We start from the raw sequence: 17,461 nt of genomic DNA, 5'->3' as shown, positions 1-17,461 counted from the left end.
AGCAATATTAGAACTGGACAACTTTCAGATATTTTACCAATCTTGGTTGTTTTATAAAATTTTATTATCATGACAAAGGTGTCCATTCCCTGTTTCCATTAAAAGGAGAAAATACTTTTTTTTTTTTTTTTTTTTTTTACTGTTTTAGAAAAGATAATGATAGACATGAAGAATAAAAGTAGACATGATTTTTCTCATCTGTCGTAGGTCAAGCAAATTTGAAATTGTTGTGAGAAGTTCAATACTTGGAGTATGGTTAGTCCTGGACATGTGCACACCTGTGAGCTTGCCCAAGCCATCTTTCCAAATGTCTTCCCTGTCTGGCCTGCCGGAGCCACTCTGCCTCACTCCTGTCTGCTTGTCCTCAAGTAGTTCTTGTTATCTCTCCACTCTGTTTTCTTAGCCCCCCTCCTTCCTCAAAAGCCTCAGAAGAGGAGCTTTTCTGGATTATCATAATTTACAGGTCTAGAAGAGATGCCTCCTCAAATCCAGCCCCGGTGTTGGATTTGGGCTTCTGCTTCAGGTTAGAGGTGGTACCAGCTTCCAATGAGCAGAGCAGGAAGCAGAACTTGTTTTCAGTGGATTCTGCCCTTAGTGAAAATTTGGACAGGAAAGCTCCTTTCATTCCAAATTGTTAATCTATTCATCCCATTAGTCAGGCAGGCAGTCTCAAAGTTGAATATTGATTCCCATTGGGTGACTGTAATCCAACGATTGCATAGCAAGTGGTCAGAAATGGCTACGAGGCTGTGGAATGTTATTAATGTAGCAATTCTCAGGGCCAGGGACTGTAGGTCTGCCAAGGACTTGTTTCAGCATACACACTGCCAGTTCCAGGGGCAGGGAGAGGCTAAGAAATTGCATTTCCATCTAACACACTCCTAGCTGATTCTGTGTCTACAGGTCAGGAGAAATCCTTTGAGTAGTGCTAGTTTAATGCTTGCTTGTCCATTTATTATTCGTTTGTTTATTTTTGTGTCTATACTGAGGATTGAACTCAGGCCTGGGAGTGGTCTCTTAGCTTTTTTGCTCAAGGCTAGTGCTCTACCATTTGAGCCACACTTCCACTTCTGGCTTTTTGGTGGTTAACTAGAGATAAGTCTCATGGACTTTACTCCCTTGGCTGGCTAAGATTCTCAGATCTTAGCTTCATGAGTGGCTAGAATTACAGACATGAGTCATGGGCTCCTGGCTGACTTAACATAATTTTGATTTTTTTAGACTCCTCCCCCCGCCCCCCTTACTGAACATTGAAATCACCTGTGCGCTTTTAAAACTCTTGATGCCACCAAGCTTGGTAGCTTATGCCTATAATCCCAGCTACTTGGGAGATAGAGATCAGAAGGACCATGGTTCCAGGCTAGCTCCGGCAAACAGTGAGAGTCCTCATCTCAACAAAGTAATGTTAGTTCAAACCTATAATTCCAGGGTACATTGGAAACATAGATAAGAAAATTATAGTTTGAGGTAACCCATGGCAAAAATGCTAGACCCTTTCTGAAAAAGAACTGAATATCACACACATATACACAAAGCCAAAGGTATCTGAATACCCCTAAGCCACTTCTTAGATCAGTTACAACTGTGTGTCTGGATATGAGACCCAAGTGCCAAGCTTTCTAGGTGGATTGAGATCCAATGTGGATTGAGAACCATTATTCTGTGCTACTCAAATGGTAACATATTTACCAATCACTCTGTGCTGTTTAAAGTGCTGATCCTTCTAGAATGTGTTGATGCTGGTCCAGGAACTACCCTGTGGGTTGCAAGGCTCTAGACCATTGAAGTGGAAGAAGGTATCTCAACCTCAGTTTTATGGACGTCTTGAACTGGATCATTCTTTGTATGGGGCCTGGCTGTATATGGCAGAAGGTTTAGTGACATTCCTGGCCTCTGTCCACTAGATGCTACTAATGCTGCTCTCACCCAGTTGTGACAGTCCAAAATGTCTACAGTCAGTGCCAAATGTCCATAGAGGGTGAGGAACAAAAATACTCCTAGGGTGAGGACCATTGGAGTAATATCACCTACTAAGACTGAATTTCAGAATCCTTCTTCTTCTCAATTCTTGGGTTTATTCCTTTGATCAGGAAATAAAACCATCAGGAAACAAAACAATTTACCCTTCTCTGGATTGGTCCTGAGTGCCTGGAAATCCACTGAATGGTTAGAATCATCTTAGGATGAACTAAGCAGAAGCTCCCTGGTCTAAGACAGAGAAATATGTTGGTGTGCTGATCTTGAAAGGCATCACTAAAAGCTCTCCTTCCTCTAGGCATATGTATGTGTACATACATGTTTGTGTATATACACACGGAATACACACATGCACCCATGTAGGTTCACATATATGCATGCATACAGGTATGGTACAAATATGTATGCATATTGTGTTTATATGTGGATATGTATATACATATATCCATCTATACATATATGTATATACACATGGACATATATTTCTCAATGAAAATAAAATTTGAAAATGGCTTGCTCCTTTTCTAATGATCTGAGTTAAAAGAAATTGGAGATTATACTTGAGCTTTGGTTAAGTGAAGTTTTCATCATGTGACCTCTCAACAGCCCCTGAATAATTTCCTTAATTGATTGATGATGCTTTGATTTGCGGATGCTTTGATTCTGTAGTGTAGTGGCAGTGTGTAGTGCATACATTCATTCTGACCCCAACCTCTCACTCACTGACAAGCTGTTAAGTCGAGGATGGCTGCAAATTACATATCTGTTTCACAGTTGTGAACTCAAAGCCTTTTTCACAACACATGTTAATGGTTAATAAAATGACTGTGTACACACACATCAGTCTTATCTACAAGACCCTAATTCTGTCATTCGGTTGCATTAATGGGTCTCATTGAATATGGAACTGTGATTGCCCAGTGCCTCATTATATAAGCTGTATAAGGGGTGGGATCATTCTTTCCCATCTGTCAGAGAGCCAGTAAGCTAGTAATTAGGAAGGGAATGGACATTGCAAAGGGTTATTCAAGACACATGGCATTTTTTTTCTTTCAACATGCATAGGATTCAATCCCTTTTCTTTGTTAAAAGAATAGCAAGTGGCAGATAACTTTAATGTTAAATCAGTGGGCAGAATGATTAGAGCAAAATGGGGCCCTTGGAACACTAGGGCAAATTAGAATGAGCTTTAGATGAGCCAGTAGAATAATTATAGTGGGAATAATAAATGAGTTTCCTTTTATATTGCTCCCATAATCATTTGCCCCATGTAGCTGGCGACTTGTCCTTACAAGGCTGTTTCTCTTGTTGGCAAAATAAAGGCTGTGGTTGGTCAAGTCCCTGTCAGATCTATGCACAGCAGATTCTCTACCAATGGTGCTCCTGTAGTTTCTGGTTGTGAGGCTTTTGAGGATGAATGATTTCATCCATGCACAATACCAGGCCCCAGAGCCTTGGAATCTTAGTTACTATTAGTTGCAAAATGGTTTATTTGTTTTTGTAACCTGCTTAGTTTACCTTTAGGAGCTGCTTAGGAGATGGCTTCTACAAATAAAAGGAAATAAGATTCAGATGAATGTTTTCTTTCTCTTTAATCAACCCGAGTTGTTTTCTTTTCTCTCAAGGGGAATCATCAGAAGGGGGTCTTTGTGTCTCAGACACTTCTCCACTGGAGGAGACATCCCCCAGCAGTGGGCCTGGCAGTGATGTGCACAAACAGGCTGTGAGCGGTGGATGGCCTGCATCTCAGGAGGTCTCCAGGGTCTGAGCCCACCTCCCTCTAGCAATGCTCCACAGATCTGGAATGAGCAAGTCTCAGAAACACAAAGACAAGATGAGAAGCAGGGTGTTGAGGGGCTAGAGTGTGGGTTTTAAGTGATGGATGTGGGTGCAGCCCAAAGTCCAGCTTTAAGCACCTTTCTTTTCATACCCTTTGAATCTGGGCTTCCTCAACTGCTAAAGGATATGACAGTTGTGAGGAGTAACTGGCAGAATGGAGGTAGAACAGCTGCCTCCTCCATTGCTACCATCTGTTGGACCCTGCTCCTGCTCCTTACTGGGTGTTCAGCTGATGGAGCTGATACTCCAAAGGAACAGGTCTGTTTCTGAGCTGTCTCTAGTGTTGAGATTATTGCTGTGTTCATTTTAAACAGCTCATGTTTATGTCTGTGCCAGAGGTTTGCAGAGGGTGATGTCTTTCTGTGAATGCTTCTTTCGTTGCTGCTCAGAATGCTTCCCCAGTTATCAGCCCAGGTGTTGCCCAATTTGGTTCTCTTGACTTTGTGGGTGGATGAAATTAGAATCCTGGTAGGGCTCCAGGGAAAGCCACACCTTCAAGTGGCTTAAAGCAACATTGGTGTTTATACTGTACAGGAGAAAATTTATTGTTGTGGGAGCTATTCTGTCATTTGTCAGACATTTATCAGTGTCCTTGGCTTCTACCCACTGGATGCCACTAGGACCTCAAGTTATGCTGGTAGAAAATAGCTCCAGATATTGCTTAATGTCTCTTTGTCCCTTAGTTCGGAACTATAGACTTAAAGACATGCTTGTGCCTTAGAAAAGAGTTTCTAGGCTTCTTGATTCATGAGAAAACACTTGGAGCACGTTGTAAAACACAAAAAACCTGAACTAACAAACAGCACCTGCTCAGACCTTCCTGTAGGCACAGAACCATGGCAGGGGTTGGGGAGAAGCAGAAATGTGATTTAAGGGCCCAGGTATGGTTCTGATGAGCTGACAGTTTGGAGATTGAGAGAATGAGTCATCCTTCCATGGACCCTTTGCCAGTGGCTCTGGGTCAACTTACCTGTTGCCTGATAGAATTTCCTCCCCAAATGATGAATGTCTGCCTATGCCAGGCTACAGGGTTACTAATGGGGAAGAGAGTTGATAGCCAAGAAAGCATTTTGGACTTACTGTAAGGGGTTATAATAGGGTAGGTTATAATAGGCCCTGTTGCAGGAAGGAAGACAGCTGTGTGGTCCAAGAGAACAGGGGAGATCTAGTGTTTGGATCATTTAACACATGTTTACAGCATCCTTACATTTTTTGTGATATTGGGATTTGAACTCAGGGCCTCATACTTGCTTAGCAGGAATTCTACCACTTGAGACATGGCTCAGACCTTTTATTTTTTTTTTTTTGTTATTTCCACTTTCGTTATTTTTTAATTGGGGGCTTGCATTTGTACCCAGGTGATCTCTGGATCCAAATCCTCCTATTGACAGCTCCCGTATACGAAGGATAACAGGTGTGTAGCATTGAATTAAGCTCTTTATTTTATTTTTTAACTGATTGATATGGAGGGGGGTGGTCTTATGAATTTTTTCACAAGACTGGCCATGAATTACTATCACTCATCTTTTCTTCCCAAATACCTAGGAATAAGTATGTGAACCATTGCACCTAGCTTTTTTTAACTGTGCCAAGAAATGCTGATAACCTCCGCGTGTGAATTAACTCACAACAGGCCTGCTGCTACCTTATTTTATAGATGAAGAAAGAGCCTCAGAGAGACTTACAGAGTTAGAGAGAAAGAGACATGGAGAGGTTAAATAGTTTCCTTTAGGTCACTGGTATATTCTGCTGCTGTAACATAGCAAGTCTCTCTGGCTCCAAAGCCTATGCTTTGAGTTCCTGCCTCTTTTCATTGCAAGAAAGAGGCTTACCAAGAGCATGCACTGCTGCTAAAAATTAGGGCATGTGATGGATTTCACAGAAATTACTATGCATGATAATTCCTTCTGAGAGATGTCATACCCTTAATAGTGTGACAAGTCCTTTGTAGGACATTAATTCTGTATTTGGGGTCTGTGTGGATGTATTGGATCCAGAGAGAGAAGCTATGTAATGGTCCCTGAGAGGTAGTAATATGTAGAGTTAGATAAAAGATGACAAAGTTTACTTCTTCTAGCACCCCTTGGCCTTTATATTGGCCAAGGAGCTCCTTGTCTGATGAACATGAAGGGGAACTGTCCATGGAACTGTCTTTGCCTTTCCTTTGGTGCACGATTGTCCACTATTCTGTCTTTTTCCACATCCAACCCCTCACCTCTCAGAGGATGTGTCTATATTTAGGTTCACTCATATTTCTCTTCTTTCCTGCCTTCGTGATTGAGTCGACCAGATGACAGAACACATCGGCCCTTGGCTTCTGAACTGTACATGTATGTCCTCAGAGGGCTAATGGCCAATATTCTAGATTTGTTGCCCCTGGAAGCTCACTTCCTATTCCTAAATTGCCCCATGCCCATTTGAGGCCAGCACAGACTCCTTTTTATGGATGTTGTAGATTTTATAGAAGGAAAGAGAAGATAATGGAATTAAGAGGTAAAATATGGGTTGGGGGATGCTGGCTCACACCTGTAATCCTAGCTACTCAGGAGGCTGAGATTTCTTGTCAAACTTGTCAGCCCTTCCCTCATTTTTCTCCTACTTTCCCTTCCCCATCGCCCCCCAAGTTGTACAGATCATTTCCAACATATTGTCCTGTGTATATTGCTGTTGCCTCGGTTCCCCCTCATCCTTTGTCTGTGAGGCTCTAATCTCCAAAAAACTACTACTAAAAAAAAAAAAAAAAGCTGGAAGTGGAGCTCAAGTAAACAGCATCCGGGCTCTGAGTTCAAGCTGTAAAATGTATAATGATTTGAAGGGGAAATCCTTACTTTCTTTAGTTCTTTAATCTGATTTATTTGCTTTGGTTTATTCATAGTCTTGCTCTCGGATCTGTAACTTAAATGGCAGTAAGGCAGTAAGTATAGACAACTAAAATTGTGTCAAGGACTGCTTATTTTTTTTTCCAGCCCTGGGTGCTGTCTCTGAGCCTCTTTGACTCAAGGCTAGCACTCTACCACTTGAACCACAGCACCACTTCCAGCTTTTTCTGTTTATGTGGTACTGAGGAATCAAACCCAGGGCGTCATGCATGCTAGGCAAGCACTCTACCACTAAGTCACATTCCTAGTCAGACTGCTGCTTTTGACTGGACATTAGGTCTGGAAGAATGTCCTAAGCCTTAGGCTGCTGATAGATTTAATTTGCAAAAGCAGGAAGACAGTTGAAGCTACCATCCTGGGTCTGCTGGCTTGTAACGCAGACGTTTGTGATGGGATTCTGACCGCATCTTGGCCATCTTATGTCCAAATTGTCTTGCTTTCTCTTTATTTTGACAATGTTCTTTGCCCCTCTGTGAAGTACTTTCCGCAATTTTTCCTGTCTGAAGTTGGGACTGGAGGCAAAGACTTGCTGCAGATAGCCAATTGGATGATAGTGATTCAGAAAGTGTGAGTTAGGGGAAAGGAAAGCAGACAGACTAAAGGGGAGGAAGAGCTAGTTTTGGTGTGGATGTGGAATGTTACCATGGTCACTTCTATAGGTTGAAGAAGGGCTGGATTCTGCCTTGGGGAGGTATGTACCCTGTCACCCCAGTGCATGCTAAGGTGAGACTGTTTTAGAGAATACAAGGAGCCATTCCCCCAAGTCTCCCAGGCCTAGGAAAGACATGATGTGTTGTCAGAAGCCCCTGCTACAGCTCTGGGCTTCCCAGCTGGGTGCAGTAGCTCATGCCTGTAATTCTAGCTACTCAATAGGCTAAGATCTGAGGATGATAGTTCCCAGCCAGCCCAGGTTGGAGAGTCCATGAGACTCTTGTCTCCAATTAAGCACCAAAAAAGCTGGAAGCGAGCTGAGTTCAAGTCCCAGGACTCGCACTCTCTCTCTCTCTTTCTTTCTCTCTCTCTCTCTCTTTCTCTCTCTTTCTTTACCTACCCATCCTTCCTCGGGAATATCCTTGCATTAATACAATACTACAGCAAATTTCTCCATTTCTAAGATGGGCAGAATGATCATGGTTGTGTATGTAATCACTAGCATCTATTTTCTTAGAGATTTTAGCTTGCACTGCTGGTTTAGGGGCCAAATCAGTAGCCTTTTAATTGGCAAGTTTCTTTTCTTTTCCTTTTTAAAAGGAAAACCTTAGTATTTTGTGAACCTAATAATGGATATCAATGCAACTTAAAAGCCCAGAATTTTCAGAAACTGGCTCCTTCAAGTGAAAGCTTTAGTATTAATTATTAATGTATGTTTCCTAATTTACAATGTAGTAAGGCTCCAACAAATTGGTACTTTTTAAATAACTTAAAATTGTGTGTGTATGTACGTGTGTGGAGAAGATTACTTTCCAATTTGATAGATGAATAACATTTCTTTTAAGGTGCTCTTTTCCTGTTTTATCAATTTCTTCCTCTCTTGTACTGGGAAATGTCAGCTCTTCAAAATAGTCCAGTGTATAGGTCAAAGAGAAGTTGCAGAAATATACAAGATCCAGCTCAAAACATGGTATATGTTTTCTTCATCCCCTCATCTGACAACCCTATGGTATCATATGAAAGGAAACCTATAATTTGTGGATTCTCATTGGGAGATTCAGATTTTCCCTCTAACTTGCCAGTGAGTGAATAGTACTATTCAGCTCCTACATTTTAGTTCTACAGCTAAATCTGTACCTCAAATCTGGACACAAAGGGAAACACTTAAAGTGATGTAGCTAGAGAAGACATTTCTAGAAAATTATTTTCCCCTTGTAAAAATTTAGCATTCAGGAAGTTTAACAAAGCCCATCTTTTCACTATTGTTATTTAATAGCATATTATTTGTAGAAATTTCTCCCTCAATTTAGATCAAGTGTTACATATTTCTATTCCATATACATATAATTTTATATCCCATCATTTTGTTTTGTCTTGTGAGCAGGATCTTGCTATAAAGCCCAGGCTAGCCTATAATTCAGGATCTCCCTTGCTTTTTCTCCCCAGCATTGGGATTACAGGAGTGTTTCACTACACTTGGCTAATGTTTACTAACCTGGATTTATTTGTTTGTTTGTTTGTTTTTGGTGGTATGAGGGATGGAGCCAAGGCTGTTAAGCATGCTGGGAAAGTACTTACCAACTGAGCTACATTACTAGGCTTCCCATTTTGTCACTTAATATTTTATCTATTAGATACTTTTCCTGTTATCCACGAGCACAAAATATGTAATATGTTTTATTGAGATACTTGCATATTTTTATGAGGATATGCTAATTTGATACATAGGTATAATATATAATGATCAGCTCAGGACAATAGCATTTCCATTTTCTTCAACATTCATCACTTTCATTATTTCATTATTATTTCATTATTATGTATGTGTGCGTGCGCACGCGCGCACACACACACACACACACCAGTCCTGGAGCTTGAAGTCCTTGAGCTTTTTCTGCTTATGGCGAGTGCTCTACCACTTGAGCCATACCTCCAGTTCTGGCTCTTTTTGGTAGTTAGTTGGAGACAAGAGTCTCATGGCTGGCTTTGAATCATGCTCTTCAGATCTCAGTCTCCTGAGTAGCAAGGATTATAGGTATGAGCCACCAGAACCTGGCTCATCACATTTATATATTAAGGATTTTGTACACTCTTAGTCATCTTAAAATATAGATGAGAATAACCAACAAATACCCTATTGTGCTATTGAAAACCAGAAATGATATCTATATTTTGTCCCTTATCTAACATCTTCTACCCTACTATCTAGTCTAGTGACCAATATTCTACTCTGTTCTTCTATGAGATCAGCTTCATTTTCCTTTTTTAGGGCCTTATGCTTGATAGGCAGATGCTCTACTACTTGAGCCATACAGCCAGACCTTTTAGCCAATTGTTTGGATAGGATATTGTACTTTTACCCATGTGAAACTTAGATTTCAATACTCCCAAGTAACTAGAATTATTGGTGTGAGCCATCACATTCAGCAATTTTTAACATATGCCCCCCCCCCCCAGTTGTCAACCGACTTGATGTATCATTATTTAAACACTCCTTTTGTAGCATATTTAAATTTCTTACTCTTAAATATAAATAATGCTGCCATCAACATTCTCTTGTAATAAGCTTTTTCTTTAGGGACAGATTCCCAGAAGTGGGTCAAAGTGAATGAACAAGGTAAACCAATTACTTTAAATACTATCAGTAAGTAGGTTAAGAACACTGGAGATGCTAGAATACTTTTGTAACGATTTAAAAAAATACCAGATTTAATTAACCAAGTAATACAGGGAGGTGTGTGCTCAGGGTGCTGACTGGTCATTTCCAATGGAGATAAAGCAGTGGGAGTCACAGATGTCTCAGAGGAACTCATTTTGTGGGATGATCATTTAAGAAGTGGGCTTCTGTACACTTGGACCACCTGTTTTTCAAGGTGGGTGATTCCTTCCTGTCCTCTGCAGGCAGGAACTCCAGAGTGATCTTCTCAAGCAGGCAGATCGGCCCTCACTTCCTTGACCTGCAATTCTGAGACTACTTTTTTCTGCTACTGTAATAACTTGTGTCACTTTCAGGAGTCTTGAATCCATCAACTTGGCTACAGTGTAAATCCCTCCAAACCTCAGACTTCTATCAGACATAGAAGTAATTTCTCAGGCATTTCTCATGTAAGAGAAGGTCAGCGGTAGAAGTCCAAGTTCAAAGCAGAAGGAATGGCTTCTCTCCAAGGTCGACTGGACAGCGCAGAGGCTGGATTGGTCAGCTATTACATCACTGGGACCAAACACCTGACAGACAACCTAGTGAGGGAAAGATTTGCTTTTCTCACAGTCTTAGAGCTTTCTGTCCATAGCTTTTGACCCAGTTGCCACTGCACCTCTGATAAGGCAGAACATCATGGCAACAGGAAAGTGTGGCAGAGGCTCATCACCTCATATTACACAGAAATCAGAAAGACAAGAAGGGGCAGTAGACGAGATACACCCTTCAAAAGGCATGGCCCCAGTGACCTTCTTCTCTAGCCACACCCCACATCCTGTTTCCATCACAGTCAGGTCCCCACCACTATGACTCTACCAACAGATGAATCCATTCATGAAGTCAGAGCCCTCATGATCCGACAGCCTGTCAGGTGGCACTCAAGATCCTACCACATGAGCCCGTGGGGAGCGCTTCATATTTAAACCATCACAGAGGCCAACCCAGCTATGAATGTGTAATCCTTTGACACAAGGACACTGGATATCATCTCTGCTCACACTCCAGTGGAGAATGGAAACAAGGGTTTTTATTAGGTTCTGTCTGAAAACAAGAGGTGTGGAATATATTCCCTCTGAACAGAGGCTGTCAAATCACATGGCAAAAGTAGGGATGTGTAGTTGAGAGCAAACTGATGTGACCAATGATGCAATCGTCGACAGGCCTACTGGGAAGTGGCCTCCTTGTTTTCTGTTAATATCACTCCACCTTTCTCCCCTTGTCCACTGCAGCGTAGATGAACATAAACTACTTTGATCCTAGCTAGAAACATCAAAAGATTTGCCAAGGGTAGTCCATGGAGGATACAGTCTTGGGGCTCTCCATCACCATAGCAGATAATATCTTCTGACCACAGAATATCTTTTCCTTCCTCTTTATCTTCTTCCCTCTTTCCCTTCCTCCATTCTTCTTCTGCAATATGCTGCTGATTGAGGCAGCATTCTTATTTTTCTCCCCTTTAATCTCAGTAAGCTCCCTTATAGGCAATAAAAGGCTCCCTGGGCCTTGCAGCTTCTTCCTAATTCTTATGAAACATTTGATCTGGGCAAGTCAGCCCAGATGGGTTGAAAATTGGTTGACAGACCAACAAAGCTCAGCCTTCAGCCACCCCTGGTATGGGGGTGTGGATGAATCACCGTGGTTGTCAGTCTTTGCTGTCCTTCTAATATTCAGAGTCCACGGAAAGAGTCAGCTTGGTTTAGCTGTCTTGGTTCAAGGTAGGGCATGGTGGCCATTGATCTACCCTTGGAGACAATGTATCCTGAAAGGATGAATGGCTTGTTTATTACTGGAAAGGAAAATGGAGGCAGATCAGGTCCTGCAAATGCTCACAACAGTTATTACCTGAGTTGGCTTTTGAAAATGCAAATCTAATAATTGTTTTTAAACGTGTCAGGGGCTCTGTATGGTTTTCATACAGAGTTTATATGGCTCAATTTAGCACAGAAGGCCTCTCAGGAATGACTCTTGCTTACCTTTACCCAGCTTCCTGCTCAGCACCACTCACAAAACCTTTTACTCAGCCTAATGGGTCACAAGTGTTCTTGGGGAGGGAGGAACGGGGGATGATCTTATCCACTTCCCAGGCTTACATATAATCTGTGTATGAAGAGGAGGGAGGGAACTTCTGCAGTAGGAGAGGAGGTGGGAGGAGGTAGGGATGGCATGATACGGGCCTTGAACGAGACAGTGCCTGTTTGGTGTCTATTTGGCATATCTGTCATAGAGAACAGGGAATGGCTCACTGCCATTCATTACTCAATTTCTCTTTCCTTTTTCCTTCCTCCAAATGGATTTTAGTTTGTGGCTTTCTTTTTGAAGTGGCAGAACACATGTGGGAAAAAGGGCAAGGCTAGAATAAATCCACCTGAGAGATTTTTTTTTTTTTTTTGTTGGTCGTGGGGCTTGAACTCTGGGCCTGGGCACTGTCCCTCAGCTCTTCAGCTCAAGGCGAGCGCTCTACCACTTGAGCTACAGCGCCACTTCCACCTGAGAGATTTTGTATCCCTAAGTGCTGGGTGTGCTCACACCGCTTGTCTTTCCATTTCCATTTCCATTGTTTGATTGTAAGTACTTTGGGGATGAAGATGAAACCTGATGAGTAAAATGATTACTTTCTAAACAGAGGACTGGATTGGTTAATTGCCATGGCTATTTTGTGTTTTAGATCTGTCATAAATTATAGGATGATGGGAGAAGCTTCTTGTGTAGCTATTTTGATCTGATGGGAAGTCATTGAGAACTGGTAAGATTGGACTGGAGGCCATTAAATCTGCAGTTGACAAGGGACTAAAACTTTCAGTCTGACATCAGTTTGTCAAAACCTCCTGGTAGGTTTTGCCCCTCAAATTTCAGAAGCACTAGATTTGCAATGAGCATGATTAGCAACTTGCAGCCTATAGCAGCACATCCAAAAAATAGTTTAACAACTTTTAATATTTTGTTTTGTATGACTATTGGAGCTTGAACTCAGGACTTGGGTGTTTCTTTAGATCTACCACTCAAAGCTTACATTCTACTACATGAGCCACAGTTCCACTTCCAGCTTTTTGCTGCTTAATTGGAGGTAAGAGTCTCATGGACTTTCCTGACTAGGTTGACTTTGAATCACAGTTCTTAGATCCCAGCCTCCTGAGTAGCTAGGATTATAGGCATGAGCCACTGGCACCAGGCTTTTAATCATTTCTTTCGAGCAGTTTTACTGTTCCTTTTGATGTTTTACCAGCTTTGTATCAGACTGTGCCTTAAATTAATGCTCTGCATCTTAAACTTGAACATGCATCAAAATCCCTTGAAGCATTTAGGAAAGCATAAGTTGTTGGGAGTTTGTGCTTCAGTAGCTCTGGGATAGATTCATTCAGCATGTACTTCCCTAATAAGTTCCCAGGTGATGGGACGCTGCTAATCTACGTGTGTTCTACACTATGATATCCACAGGTTCACTAAGAGTTTCCGTTTCTGTCTGGGTTGATTGGAGATTATGATGAAAGGGTGGTGGTTCCTTTGCCTCGTTCTAACTCATAAAGTTCTCCAGGGTTTGAGCAGGAGGGAGGAGGAGTCTGTATTCTTTATGGTGACCAGATCCCCAATACCCTCATCATTTTATCAGGTCGACCTATCAGGGAAGGCCATGAAGGATGGGGAAAAGTTACCATTTGTAGTCTTCACCTCCCTCTGTTCCCAAAACTTAAAGCAGCTTACAATACAGAGGAAGAGACAACTATATTTGCACACATTTGCAGTGTTTGCTCCTAACCTAAATCTTCTAGCATCTTAGAGACTGTTGTAGTCCCAGGGCAGTAGTGGGAGCATGCAATGGAAATGCCCAGAGCCTTCAAGTGGCTGGCTTGATGACTGAAACTGGACATTTAGGGGCCATCAGGTGACATGGACTTGAAACTCCTTAGATGACTTGGGCATGTCTCCTGACCCGTGCCCCATTGTTAAGGAAACATCCCTCACTCCCCTCCACAACCATAAAAATCAGAGAAACAAAGACATGGGTCTGGTGAGTGACATCCTGGGGATTTATGAGCTGATGGGCAGAACACTGAGAGCCTGAGTAGAAAGCTGTTGTGTAAACACAATATATTATTAATACAACATTTAAAAATAGCATCCTATCCTCTGCTATTAATAGCTTCTTTGGGCTGCAGGCATGGCTGGGTTCTGACACACAGGCTTCCTGTTAGGAAGAGTCTCTGTGGTGATCAGATTTGCAGTACATTTAAACGAAGAGGAAAATGGGTGTTCACAACAGTTTTGAGCATATACTGGTGAGGAAAATATGGTTACAGTTCTGTAGAATTAAAATGGAAAATTTATTTTGACTTTCATTGCATTTCATCATTTCCTTTCCTTTCTCTTCCATTTTCTCCTCCCTTCCTTTTTGCCCTTTCCCCTTCTCTTTTCCCCATTTTGTGACAGTACTGGGACTTGAACTCTAGGTCTCACTTACTTGTCCTTTTCCTCAAGGTTGTAGCTCTACCACTTGAACCACGGCTCTTGCTTGTTAATTGAAGGTGAATCTGATAGACTTTTCTACCCCAGCTGGCTTTGAACTCTGGTTCTCAAATCTCAGCCTCCTGAGTAGCTAGGACTATAGGCATGAGCCACCAGTGCTGGGCTGTATTTCAGATTTCAGTGGGGCATTTGGAAGAACTGTTAGGAATCTTCTTTTGCTAACCTCATTGGTAGCAATTACTGCTCCTGAGACTCCATGGAGGGAAACATACAGGTGACTTGTGATTGGTTAATCAGTTGAAGATTCTCTCCAGAGAGAGAGGGGATGAGAGAGAGAGAGAGAGAGAAAGAGTGAGAGAGAGAGAAACAGAGAGAAACAGAGAGAGAGAAATAGAGAGAGACAGAGAGAGACAGAGAGATCCTACAATCTGCTACTGTAGATTGTAGACACTTAGACATTGTAGATAATGGTTTTTGATCTAAGGGATCTAGAGCGTACTTCTGCGTATGGATATGTAAACAAGAAGTTATGTGTTAAGACTCTTTCATCATTCTTGCATTTTAGTTGCTTTAGTAATGTAACAGATCCACAGCCCACATTTTGTGCATGCTAAGGGACATGCTCATAGTGATATGGTGAATGGTGGGTACTTATAACGTCACTGGCCTTGTCAGTATGAAGCACAGGTGTCTGCCCCCATGTCCCACCCCAAGGAGATGAGGATGCAGTGACAGGTTGCCTATAGTTCTGATATACTGGTGGTGACTACCTCACTTGTGTCTCAGGGAGACGAAGCTGACCAGTAAATACACGTACCACCACTGGGCTGTTAGGGCTCCTCAGGCTCCATCCTTCCTTACTTGCAGGATGGACATTCCCTTCCTGCTTCCATTCAGACAGCTGTGTGCTTTATGCCACAGTAGGAACTTCCTAGGAAAGGGCCTCACTTGCGTCTAGGCCTTGCATTAGATAAATATTACACTAGGGAAGTAACCAAATATAGAGTCTTGAGTTCACTCCAGAGCATCTGATAAAAATGGATCCAGACAGCTGAGCACCTCTGGTTCTCTCGTGTAATGTGAGCTACTCAGGAGGCTGAGATCTGAGCATTGTGATTCAAAGCCAATCCAGGCAGAAAAGTCTGTGAAATTCATATTTACAATAAAACTACAAAAAAAAAGCCAGAAGTATAATTGTGACTCATATGTTAGAGCACTAGACTTAAGCAAAAGAAGCTTAGGGACAGCACCAAGGCCCTGAGTTCAAGCTCCAGGACCAACACACACACACACACACACACACACACACACACTCACTCACACACACACACACTCACACTCACACACCACACAAACTAGAACCAGACTGATTCTCAAGAAACATTTAAAAAAAAGTTTCTCTAATGAATGGGAGTATAGTTTGCCTTCAAGGCTAAAAGCTGATGAATCTGTGGTTGAATTGTTAAAAGAGGATAACCTCTGATTCTGCGTCCCTTAGGGATTTAGTGAGTGATGGTAAACCCCATTCTGCAAAACCTTGGAAATCTAGCCTCACTTCAGGCTCTTTTCCCATACTGACTTCCCAGTGCACGTTTGCTCTGATGGAGATGATTACTCCAAGCCCTCATTACAGAAGGTCTTAGACTATCTTCCAAGGGGACACTTGATGTTCAAGAGCAGGTGCTTTGGGAACATTGATTTCCAAGTACTGGAATCTCTGCCTTTGCCATAGTCCTTGGTTACTCAGAGACCCTCTAGTAGGTGTACCTCACTCCTCCATGAATCCTCTTTGTCCCTGATTGCCTGATGGGACTGTCGCCAGCCCTCATTTTAGCTGCATAAGTATTTTTTTTTTCCCGGTTGTGGGGCTTGAACTCTGGGCCTGGGCGCTGTGCGCTCAAGGCTAAGTGCTCTACTACTTGAGCCACAGTACCATTTCTGGTTTTCTGAGTAGTTTATTGGATATAAGAGTCTCACAGTCTTTCCTGCCTGGGCTGGCTTTGAACCGAGATCCTCAGATCTCAGCCTCTTGAGTAGCTAGGATTATAGGCATGAGCCACCGGCGCCCAGCTCATAAGCATATTCTTAATGTCTGACTTTCATGAAAATGCATGGTATCCTTGGCCCCTGATCCATTTATTCAAGTCTCCCTTGAGATTCCTAGCCCATTCATTGCTGCCTCCTCCCCCTCCTCCTCCTCCTCCTCCTCCTCATGCTCCTGCTTTTCCTACTCCTCACTTTGTTCTATCCTGCAACAGTTCTTTCTTTTTGTCTAGGCCTTTTAAAAAATAAAACGTATAGCTAGAAGCTAATTGGGTAGATTCCATATAGCCTTGCTTATTTGCTTTTATTCCTGACTTCTGAATTTTGAGGATTGTGTCTGTCCACAGGGATAATAAGTAGGTTCTCCTTCCAAGTTAAGTGCCCTATTTGAGACCATACTCTTAGCCCAGAGAAGAAAATCTAAGCTGGAACATGAAAAATGATATTATTTGATAGCAGGGATAAAACTAAATGATGGAAACATTAGGTTGGGATAGGAACAATCTAGAGATAATTGTACTCATTCTGTCTTTCTGGTTTCTTTGGGATTTCCTCATGTCTGTCTCTTTAAGTTTTCTGTATTTAGACTGCCAGGGACTTGTACAATCCCAAGCCCAAAGATGTTCTTGTCATTCCCCACCCCATACTCCCTGAGTGTCCTTGTCAGCTTTACCTCTGGCAGCGTCCCTAACTTCCTTCTGTGTTGGGTATTTTAGTTGACCATACCCTCTCTTCTCTCCCCTCACACCATAAGAGAAAATATCTGTGTCTTACCGCAAATACACTTTTGTCATTACCAAACCATTCTTCCTCACCAGTGGGAAAAATCAAAAGAATCCAGAGTAGACTTGGCCTTTGTCTAAGCTGATGTGAATGGGTTACTTTTAATGCTTGGAGTCTCATTTTGTTTCAT

General features: G+C 42.1%; 1 protein-coding gene across 1 annotated transcript in view; it reads left to right on the top strand.

The window, feature by feature from the left end:
* Positions 1-17,461, top strand: part of Tmem163 (transmembrane protein 163) — a 220,282-nt gene that overhangs the window by 163,538 nt on the left and 39,283 nt on the right. The window lies entirely within an intron of this gene.

The sequence above is a fragment of the Dipodomys spectabilis genome, unplaced genomic scaffold, assembly GCF_019054845.1.
Source record: "Dipodomys spectabilis isolate Male_0828 unplaced genomic scaffold, ASM1905484v1 ptg000081l, whole genome shotgun sequence".
NCBI classification, from domain to species: domain Eukaryota; kingdom Metazoa; phylum Chordata; class Mammalia; order Rodentia; family Heteromyidae; genus Dipodomys; species Dipodomys spectabilis.
This window is presented reverse-complemented; position numbering and strand designations above follow the sequence as displayed.